The sequence below is a fragment of the Ursus americanus genome, chromosome 2 (genome assembly GCF_024610735.1).
Source record: "Ursus americanus isolate L20-20 chromosome 2, mUrsAme1.1.p, whole genome shotgun sequence".
Classification (NCBI taxonomy): domain Eukaryota; kingdom Metazoa; phylum Chordata; class Mammalia; order Carnivora; family Ursidae; genus Ursus; species Ursus americanus.
The window spans coordinates 16,332,659-16,343,196 of record NC_142128.1 but is presented as its reverse complement, the minus strand read 5'-3'; the positions used below and the strand labels follow the sequence as shown (position 1 = coordinate 16,343,196).

The following is a 10,538-nucleotide window of genomic DNA, read 5'->3' as shown; positions in this document are numbered from 1 at the left end:
ATGTAATACGGAGCCTGAGGCCCAGAGAGGGACAGCTACTTACTGGTGTCACACAGCAAGGCCAGAACAGATCCTAAACTCCTGCTCCCCAGCTTGGGACCGGATCTGGGGTGTCTCTGATCAGAACTGTGAGCTGAAGGAGGGAGAAGATGGAGGGAAAGATGGGCTCTGAGGTGGGGGACCCTAAGTTGGATCTCCGAGGCGGGGGGCTGCCAGGGCTGCCAGAAAGAGCCTGTGCTGGGCAGCGGTGATGTCAGGGGATTAGACTGGGCCCTTTGAGTGGGTGCACTGAGGCGTAGGCCAGGCCAGGTAGTGAAGGGGGAGGTGGGGGAGGTGGGGGAGGAGGAGGAGGGCAGGAGGAGAGGAGGGGAAGAGGGAGGCAGATACTCGATCTGGTGCTATTCACAGGTGGATGGTGGACGTGGGGCTGGGCCTCACCCCAGAGGACAGGCTCGCCCTCACCCAACCCCACCACCTCCTACTTCTCTTGGGGGCTTCACTTTCTCTCTCTCTCGACCCCTAGGTGCCCTTCATAGCTGGAGACACTGGCACCCAGTACAGGCCCTGCTTTATCCCGAGGCATCTGTCTCGGCAAAGGTCATCAACTCTGCCGCCCTCACCGTCCCTACTCGCTGCCCATCCGTCTCCACCTCAGTTTTAGTCTCACCAGAAGCCGATGCCTGGGGATCCCCCCAACTCAGAAGCCAGCAGACTTGGGTGTGAGTCCGGCCTTGGTCCGTCACTAGCTGGAGCGAACCCCCCCAACATTTCTGAGCTTCAGTTAGTGTCCTCATCTGGAAACTCGGTAATACTTCCCACCACCCAGGCTTTCGCGGACCCCTTCCACCAACTGCCTTGATCCCCGCTATGAGGACCCTCCTTGGTCCCTCAAGGGTTACCTCAATGGCACATAAAGCCTCCAAGCTGTGGCAAAAGCCTTGATGCCGCATGCCCCGCGCTTGGAGGCCAATCCCCACCTGCCACACATAGGCTCCCAAGAGACCTATCTTGTCCCTCCCCCAGGACACTCAAGAGGCCCCCAGTGTCATCCAGCAGGTCACATAATGAGCCCCATTCAGAACAAACAAATGTGAGCTCTAAACCAGCTCCTCCCCCTGACCCCCACATTAAGCTCACCCCCCCCCCACTACAAATCCTCACGCCTCCCTCTCCAGGCAGAGAGAACAGCAAGTACAAAGGCCCTGAGGTGGGAGCCTGCATGACAGGGTTCAGGAACAGACAAGGCCGGCAGAGCGGGCAGAGACGCTGGTGGTTGGTGAGATAGGGCAGGTTGGGGAAGAGCAAGAGTCGTCTTGCACTCTCCCACCATCTCCACATCTTCCTTGACTCCCCAGTGCCCTCAGGATACAGTCCTAATTCTGCAGCCCGTCCTTGGAGGCCTGCAATCCCCCAGTCCCTGTGCAGCCTTGCGACTCACTTCTTGCTTTTCCCCACTTTCTACTTCCGCCCGGCAACCTACTTGCAAGCCTGCTCAACTCTAGGCCTTCCTCAGGCAATTCTCCCCGCATAGAAAGCTCTCCTGCTCCCCCTTCACCAGACACAATCCTTCTCATCTTTTAACCTTCAGCTCGGGGTTTTATCTCCTCTGGGAAGCTTTCCTTGTCTCCTCTGCCTCCTCGGAGCTCCCACAGGTCCCCAAGTTCCCCTGTCCGTTTACTGATCACCCTATGTTGGCGTTCTTGGTCTCCCAGTCTTTCTCCCCAGTGTGACAGGAGGCAGGACTTCTCATCTCTGCAGCGCCTGCACCGGGCCAGGTACAGGGGTGACGCCTCCGTGAGCGTCGTGTGTAGGAAGGCGGGAGCATCATGGTTCCAGCCGGGGACTCTGCAAAGCCAAGCCAAGGAGGTGGGTTGGCTGAGCAGATCCCCTGATCTCACAGAGCTCCCATGTCAGCGTCTCATCCTAATGGGGTGGCAGGCCGAAGGGGCAGCGAGGGTGTTGGGAAGAGAGGCCCCCAGTGCAGGGATCATCGGGGCGAGGAGCACAGCCTACTCCGTTCACTGTTCCCGAGCCCCAGGTGGTGGCGAGAGAGGCCAGGGTACTGCCCTCCTGGCGTGCACGGCCTGGCAGCCCAGCCACACGATCTCCGACTTTCTCTAGCGCTTCCTAAGGGCCCGGTGTTGTTCTACGCTCCTCTGTTCCGTATCTCGTGCTTCCTTTACAGAACCTCCTGGAGTGAATCATACTGTCTCCCCATTTCACAGACGAGGACATTGAGGCATAGCAAGGTGAAGCGATCACTTCGGCTGGCGGGGAGCAGTGCGAGGATTTGAACCCCAGCTCCAGAGCCAGGGCTTGTCACTGTTATCATCACCTCTAGTTTCTGGGGCTTGACACTTTCCAGCTCATGGGGCCTTCCCACAGCTCCTGTCGCCCTGGTCTCCCTCCAGGGTTATCTGCCAAGGGGCTGGCATCCCCATTTTGCAGGTGAGATGTAGGAAGGAATGAGATGAGAAGATAAGAAGGAAAAGAATCACATATTTTAGCCTCTTTTATGTTACCGATCACTTTATACAGAGACGTTATCTCATGTATTTGTGAAATCTCAAAAAAACGAACTCATAGAAAAAGAGATCAGATTTGTGTTGTGAGGTAGGAGTGGGGGGGAGGAATTGTGTGAACACGGTCAAAAGGTCTGAGCTTTGGTTATAAGATAAATAAGAAGTGAGGATGTAATAGAAAATGTGATGGCTGTAGTTAACTCTGCTGTGTGATATGCTGGAAAGTTGCTGAGAGAATAAATCCTCAAAGTTCTCATCACAGGTAAAAACATTTTTGTGTAACTACATGGCGGGATGGATGTTAACTAAACTTATGGTGGTAATCATTAAAAATATATATATGTGTATATACTGGTAATCATTATATATATATACTGGGCGCTTGGGTGGCTCAGTTGGTTAAGCATCTGACTCTTGGTTTCCCCTCAGGTCATGATCTCAGTGTCATGAGATCGAGCCCCATGTCAGGCTCCGGGCTCAGCTAAGCATCTGCTTGAGATTCTCTCTCTCTATCTCCCTCTCCCTCTGCTCCTCCTGCATGCTCACTCTTTCTAAAATAAATAAATAAATACAATCTTAAAAAAAAATATATATATATATGTCAAGTCATTATGCTATACAACCTTAAACTTGTACAGTGTTACATGTCAATTATATCTTAAAACTGGAAGAAAAAAAATGAGAGAAAAGCTTGGGCTAAGAGAAAGCCTAAATCAAGTCATAAGACACAATACCCATAAAGTAAAAAGTCAAAGGCGGATAAATTTAAGTACATCTCTCTCTCTCTTTTTTTTTTACTCTAAGTACATCCAAATATTGCTCCTAATTATTGACAAGCACTGTCTCACAAAACAGAAACATTGATGGGTTATGCTTCCACTGACAGTTTCTTTTTTTTTTTTTTTAAGATTTTATTTATTTATTCGACAGAGAGAGACAGCCAGCGAGAGAGGGAACACAAGCAGGGGGAGTGGGAGAGGAAGAAGCAGGCTCTTAGCGGAAGAGCCTGATGTGGGACTCGATCCCATAACGCCGGGATCACGCCCTGAGCCGAAGGCAGACGCTTAACCACTGTGCCACCCAGGCGCCCCATCCACTGACAGTTTCATTCCTAAAAAGATGATTTAAAAATATGTCCATAAATTCTTCGACATGCCACCCTTCGAAAGGAGGAGGCTGAACTCTGCTCCGGAATGTGGGCTTGTTCAAGTGACTTACTAGTAACAGCCAGAATGAGGCAGGAGTGATGTTGTGTGGCTTCTGAGGCTAGGTCATGAGAAGTGTCTCTCTGGACACTTGCCCTTAAAAGCCAGGCGCCATGTTGTGAGGAAGCCCAGGCCACATAAAAGGCCACCGGTAGGTGTTCGGGCTGACAGCCCCAGGCTAGACCTTCAACCAGCAGCCTCAGCACCGATAGCCACAGAAGTGCATGAATGAACCTTCGGATGCTTCCAGAGCCCTTGCTGTCAAATCTCGCTGCGAAGCCAGACAGGGTGGAACAGACACAAGCCATTTCTATTATGCCCTGACTCAATCCTGACCCGCAGAAACCACGAGATATCATAAAAGATTGTTGTTTTGAGGTGACTAAATTTAGGAAACAATGAATAACTAAAAGAAGTACCGTGTGAAATTGTTGACATAAAAATGGAGAGTAATTGAATGACATAGATTCAGTAGCAATTTGCAGGAAGAGTTCAAAAAAAGGGTGTTTAACATTTCGGGCCCCCCAGAATTTCTTAAGTCTTCAACGGTTCCTATGCAGCTGGGCTGATTTTCCCCATAAATAGTTTAAGTTGCCTGAGTAAGCACAAAGAAGAAACCTTTGTTTGGCAAACTGCAAAACCAAGTTGGCTCTCCTATGTAAGGACTTGAGTGAGTCCGTGCAAGGACTTGAGTGTGTGAGGATGCGTGTGAGAATATCTCGAGGCCCAATTGCCCCAATCTCCCTGGAACCTATTCCCTTTCTTTCTCACGAAAGAGGGCAAGCCCATGAATCAAGAGAGCAGGAAAGGGAAGAGCAGGCACACAATCTTGCAAAGTCAATGCTGTGAGAGTCATATCCCGCCGATGAAGACACACAGGTTCAGAGAGGTGAGGTCACACAATGGTCCACAAAGAGTGTTAAAACCAAGCCTCCAGGGGCACCCGGGTGGCTCAGTCGTTAAGCGTCTGCCTTTGGCTCAGGTCATGATCCCAGGGTCCTACCCCGCATCCAGCTCTCTGCTTGATGGGAAGCCCGCTTCCCCCTCCCTCACTCCCCCTGCTTGTGTTCCCTCTCTTGCTGTCTCTCTGTCAAATAAATAAATGAAAATCTTAAAAAACAAAAAACAAAAAACGAAAACCCAAGCCTCCAAGCCAACTGTTGGATTCCAGCCTTCAGTGGACAAAAGAATCCCCAGGGATGCTCTTAGAAGTGCAGTTCCGGCTCAGAAAGTTCCAAGGAGCCCAGTCATCTGCATTTTTGTATGGGAACCACTGCCACCCCATCTCCCGGGGGAGTCTGGGTCCCCCTTTGAGGGACACTGATTAGTACTCACAACTCTGTCTTCCAAACAGGACCAGGCCTGGCCAGAAAAAGACCACAAGAAGTACTCGACCTGTTGTAGATTAAAGAGATTCGGGAAACATACAACAGCATTAGTTATCTACTGCTGTCTAACAGGTTACCCCAGGACCTTGTGGTTTAAAATAACATTCCTTACTTCCATTCTGGTGGGGGTCAGGGGTCTGGGCTGGGAGGGTCTCACAAGCCTGCAAACAATGTCAGGGCGGCAGTCATCTCAAGGGGCACAGGTATCTGCTTCCAGGTTCGCGTACGTGGTGCTGGCAGGATTCAGTTCCTCAAGGGTTGCTGGTCTGAGGGCCTCAGTCCTTTCCTGGCTTTTAGAGGGAGGCTGCTCTAGGTTCTTGCCATGTGGACCTAAGGGGGGGGCAGCTCACAATATGACGTCTTGCTTTATCAGAGAAGCAGAGAAGAGCCAGAGAAGCGTGCCAAGAGGGAAGCCACAGTTTTTCTTGGAAGTGTGGTCCCATCACTGTTGCCGATTTCATTCATTATACAAGCAAGTCACTACATCAAGGGGAGGGGAATACCAGCAGGCAAGGATCGTTTGGAGCCATGTCAGAAGCAATGTGTGAATTTGGTTTGGGTTCTGATTTCAACAAACCAACTGTACAGAGACATTTAGGAGATAATCCAAGAAATCTGAACATGGACTTAATGTCTTAGGTGATGTTAAGGAATTACCATTATTTATTTAGATTTGACAAATGTCTGTGGTCATGTTAAAAACAATTCCTTATGTCTTAGAGATATATCCTGAAGAATATATTTTTTAAAGATTTTATTTATTTGAGATAGAGAGAGCGGGAGAGCGTGGGGACGGGGCGGGAGTGGGGGCTGCGGTAGGGGCAGAGGAAGAGGGAGAAGCAGACTCCTGGCTGAGCAGGGAGCCTGACTCAGGGCTCAATCCTAGGACCCCCATCATGATCTGAACAGAAGGCAGACTCTTAACCGACTGAGCCCCCCCACCCGTGCCCCTATCCTGAAGAATATTATAAAGGAAATGTTATGATGTCTGGGGTTTGCTTTAAAATAATACAACAAGGGTTGGAGGAGGGGAGGCCTGGGGGTCTAGAGTGGAAACTGGATTAGTCATATGTGGGTAATGGTTACATGGATGTGGGGGGCTGTTATACTTCTCCTACTTTTACATGTGTTCAAAATTTTTCAAGATAAAGGGTTAAAATCAAAGTGAATTGAAGCTAATAATGGTACACTGGAAGTTGAAAGAACATACAGATTCTAAAGCTGTTGCATATTGACTGTATTTTAATTGTTAGGAAAGACAATACCAAAAGAAACATTAGATGACCATAAATATGAGGAAAAAAAAAAAGGAAGGAGGGAAGAAAAGGAAGAAGGAAGGATAGAATTAGGCTTGGCAGGCAGCTGCTATGGGAGGGGGCTGATTCCTGACCTCTGTTTAACCAAAGGAAGTGGGATTCAGGTCATTGGAGTAGAAGTGAGAGCTTAGGGCAGCAGCAAATCCAAGCCCCAGGGGTTTCTAGTATCTTTGAAGGATCCACTGCAGTTTAGAGTTTGCCCTGAGCCTACAGGGATGGGGAGGCTGGGCTCATTTCCGGAAGGCCACGGAGGCAGGAGGCCCAGTAGTAGCTGGTGGGGAGGTATTACATGGGAGGTCAGGGCTCTCCACGGTGCTTTAGAAGGATGCAGTTTTGTGCAGGAGGTCACGGTCTGTTTTACAGATCCTAGAATATGGGGAGAATCAATCCCAAACCCTCATCTCTAGACATTCTGCATCAGGCCAGGAATTTTGCATCATAGCTGCCTAGCATGGGGCTTGGCCTACAAGAAGTGTTTAATACCCATTGATTCAATCTAGTGGTTGTGGTCCTCTACCAGATATGTACCTCAGAATGTTCCAGAAAACTTTTAACAGCATTTGATTCTTGACAGTTGTGTGTGATTCTTTACAAAGATAATGTAGTTGTTCTGGGACAGGTAACTAGTTTGATTCAATATGCAAAAGGGCCAAAAAGGCACCTGCTTAGGGGAGCCTGGGTGGCTCAGGTGGTTGGGCGTCTGCCTTTGGCTCAGGTCATGATCCCAGGGTCCTGGGATTGAGCCCCACATCAGGCTCCCTGTGGCCAGGAAGCCTGCTTTCCTGCTTCTCCCTCTCTCTCTGCCCACCAACCCCCCCCCCACACCACTCATGGTCCTCTCTCTCTCACTCTCTATCTCAAATAAATAAAGACTTAAAAAAAATAAACCAGAAAACTTGTTACGATTATGTTTTTCTCCCTCGCCCCCATTATAGTGTAGTGGCTTATTGTTGTGGATTGCAGTCAAATATATATAACATGAAATTTACCATTTTAATCATTTTTAAGTGTACAGTTCAGTGGCGTTAAGTATATCTACTTTCTTGGGCACCATGACCACCATCTATCTCCAGAACTTTTTAATTTTTCCAAATTGAAACTCTGTACCCATTAAACAATAACTCCCCATTCCCTCTGCCCCAGGCCCTGGGTAACCACCATTCCACTTTGTCTCTGTGATTTGACTACGCCAGGTGCCCCCAGTCAGTGGGTTTCTGGTTTGTTTCCCTTAGCATCCTGTCTTCAAGGTTTATCCACGTTGTGGCGTGTATCAGAATTTCATGCCTTTTTAAGGTTGAAAAAGCAGATACTTAGTTTGCTTCCACCTTTTGGTTATTGTGAATAATGCTGCTATGACCATGGGGGTACAAGTATCTGTTCAAGTCTCTGCTTTCTTTCGGATACATACCCCCAGATGGGATTGCTAGATCATACGGTGATTCTATGTTTGATTAACTAATTAACTACACACCAATTACACATTAAATTCGTGGGTTTTTTTTTTTTTTTGAGGACCCGCCATACTGTCCCCCACAGTGAACAGGGGCTCAGTATTGTTAGATTTCAGGATTTCAAGTGAAAGTGGAAATCCATTTTTGCAGGAGAAATGTGTTGCTGTTGTGCTGAACCAAGAGTGCACATCTCGCAGGATTCGATCGTTTGTGGATGCTGCAGTAGTCCTCAGGACGGGTTCTGGAGTTCTGGGTTTGAATCCTGATCCTACCACTCATCTGTCTGGGCCCCAGTTTCCTCATCTACAAAATGGGATTCTACCTCATAGGATTCTTCTGAGGATCAGATAGATGCTGAAAGCACTGAATTAACATGTGAAGTGGACATCTCATAAAGTTTACAATGTAGTGAGTCAATAAATGAATTTCATCTGGGAATTACAGGAAGACTTCATTGGGACAGTGGCATTTAAACGGAAACCTGAAGGATGAAGAGTAGAGAAGTGGGATGGGAGAAGGGGAAAGATCTAACAGGCAGTGCGAAAGTCCTCAACAATCATGCAAGCCAAAGCTAAAGCAGCGAGGACACAGGGTAGACAATCATCTGGGAGCCAAGGATTTCCTGACAAGGTCGGAAATGAAAGGAGCCTCTCTTCGGCCTCAGGCCTGTCCCTGCAAACTTAAGACCACACTACACTGGCCGGCGTTAACTTCCCGGACAGAAAAACCGCACCCACTAAGTCTTTCGCGGGGCCCCGCTAACCTTCTGGCAAACACAGAGGAGAGAGGAGAGCAGGCGAGGTGGCTTGGGGTCAGAAGTAAGCAGTTCTCCAGGCAGAGGAGGAAGACCAAGAAGGCAGGTAAGAAGGCGCAAGGTGGGAAGCAGTCCCGTTTGCTTTGGCAGCTGAGATGTCTAGAGGGATGCCTCCAAGGCTGGTTGGAGATGAGGCTGGGCAACACGCACAACTTAGAACTTCAGGCCGAGGAATCTGGTCAAGCCGCAGGACCTCAGTCAAATGGAGAATGGGCGCCCCCTGGGAGCAGTGCTCGGTAGCGGACGCTGGAGGACTCAGATGAAGGGGGCGGGCGGGGGTGGAGGAGGGGGTGCGGCTCAAGATGGGGGCAGACTGCCTGCCACAGTTTTCTTCCCACAGGAGCTACCCCCTTCCGGCATGATGGATTCCTGGGATCCCAGAAGAGCTGGGCAGGAAGGGACCTCGAAAAAGGAACTACCAACACGTGCCCCGTGTCAGGCCCTGAGCCGCGCACTTTCGTGAACATTGTCCTAACACACCTAACTCTACTTGTAGGTAGGTATCATTATCCCCATTTTTCAGATGAGAAAACCGAGGTTTAATGACTTCCCAAGGAGGGGCGAGGATTTTGTATGACTTCAGAGCCTCTTCCCTGGAGTCCTCACGACCTGGAAGATACCGATTCCATGAGGTTTGGGGCAACAAGCATCGGGTGTGAGAGGCCCAAGCTTTCCGAGGCACAACAGCGTGATTGTACTTTCGGCGAGGGCCACGCCTCCCTTGTGGCGACAATACTGATTACTCTTGCTTTCCTTTAAGAGCCTTACCCTCAAATATGAAGAAGTCCTTGCCACACGTGGGGGTGGACATCATATATTCCTTAGATCTCCCGACGTCTTTCTCCCTCACCCGCACTGAGCCCCACTAGTGACATAAATTCTCCCCCTCCACTAGCGAGCGAAGCCGTGGGACTACAATTCCCGGCAGGTCTTTCAGAAAGAGGTGGTGCGGGATAGGAGGAAAGACACTCTCGCTTTCCGTAGGCTCGCCATTTGGCGTGTCCGCCGTGATGCACATTTCAACAGCCCACGTCCTTTCTCTGGGGAGCTAAGGAAGGGACTACGACCCCCAGCAGGCACTGCCGCAGAGAGCAAGTGATGGCCGCCATCATCACTGTAGTCCTTTCCCGCATTTCCACAAGGGAACAGCCTTAGTGCGCGGACTACAAATCCCAGCTCGCCGTCTCTCCTTCCCTTCGGCCGCCATCTTTGCTGGTTGTCCCCGCCCCTTTCCCCTTCCCATTGTCTCGACCAAAGATAATAGAGCGGACCTGGGAAGACTGCAACTCCCGTCAGGCTCTGCGCCACCGGGAGCGTGATTTCGATATTACAGGCGGGCGAGGTGCCCAAGGTGGTAGAATGAGGCGACGGGGAGAGGCCAGGTAGCCTGCCATCTTTATAGTAGTCTCCTTATTCTCGTGGTTCCGCCATTCTCACGGCACACTAGAAGGCCAGAAAACTACTATTCCCATCGCACCTCATTAGACCGACTACTAGTCAGGTGTACGCCCCTCTTCCGCCATCTTGCTTGTAGTCCTCGTTCCTTTTCACCTTTCCATTGTTCCTGACGAGTAGAAATGGCAGCGGGAAGGCAGCAGATGGACTGCGACTCCCGTCAGGTACCACACACGCGGAGGGTTGTGGACAGGAGGGCGTGTGAGTGCCTGGGAAGGAGGTCGGGTCGGGGAAGAAGGCCATCTTGTTTGTAGTCATCGTTGCCGCTCCTTCTCTATCCTCTGCAACGGGGAGCCTCGGGGCCACCGGACTATAACTCCCGGCACCCTCGGCTCCCGGCTTGGCACGCCCTCCGCCATCTTGCTTGTAGTCCCCGCTGGCCCCAGC

The 10,538-nt window shown here is 50.2% G+C and overlaps 1 long non-coding RNA gene and 1 pseudogene across 1 annotated transcript; both read left to right on the top strand.

Moving 5' to 3' along the window:
• Positions 1–437: 437 nt before the first annotated feature.
• On the top strand, positions 438–2,885 carry LOC148110485 (uncharacterized). Its single transcript, XR_015726388.1, has 3 exons — positions 438–805; positions 1,713–1,866; positions 2,186–2,885. It is a non-coding gene; the product is annotated as an uncharacterized LOC148110485 (long non-coding RNA).
• Positions 2,886–8,955: 6,070 nt separating this feature from the next.
• Positions 8,956–10,082, top strand: LOC148110484 (uncharacterized; annotated as a pseudogene).
• Positions 10,083–10,538: the final 456 nt, after the last annotated feature.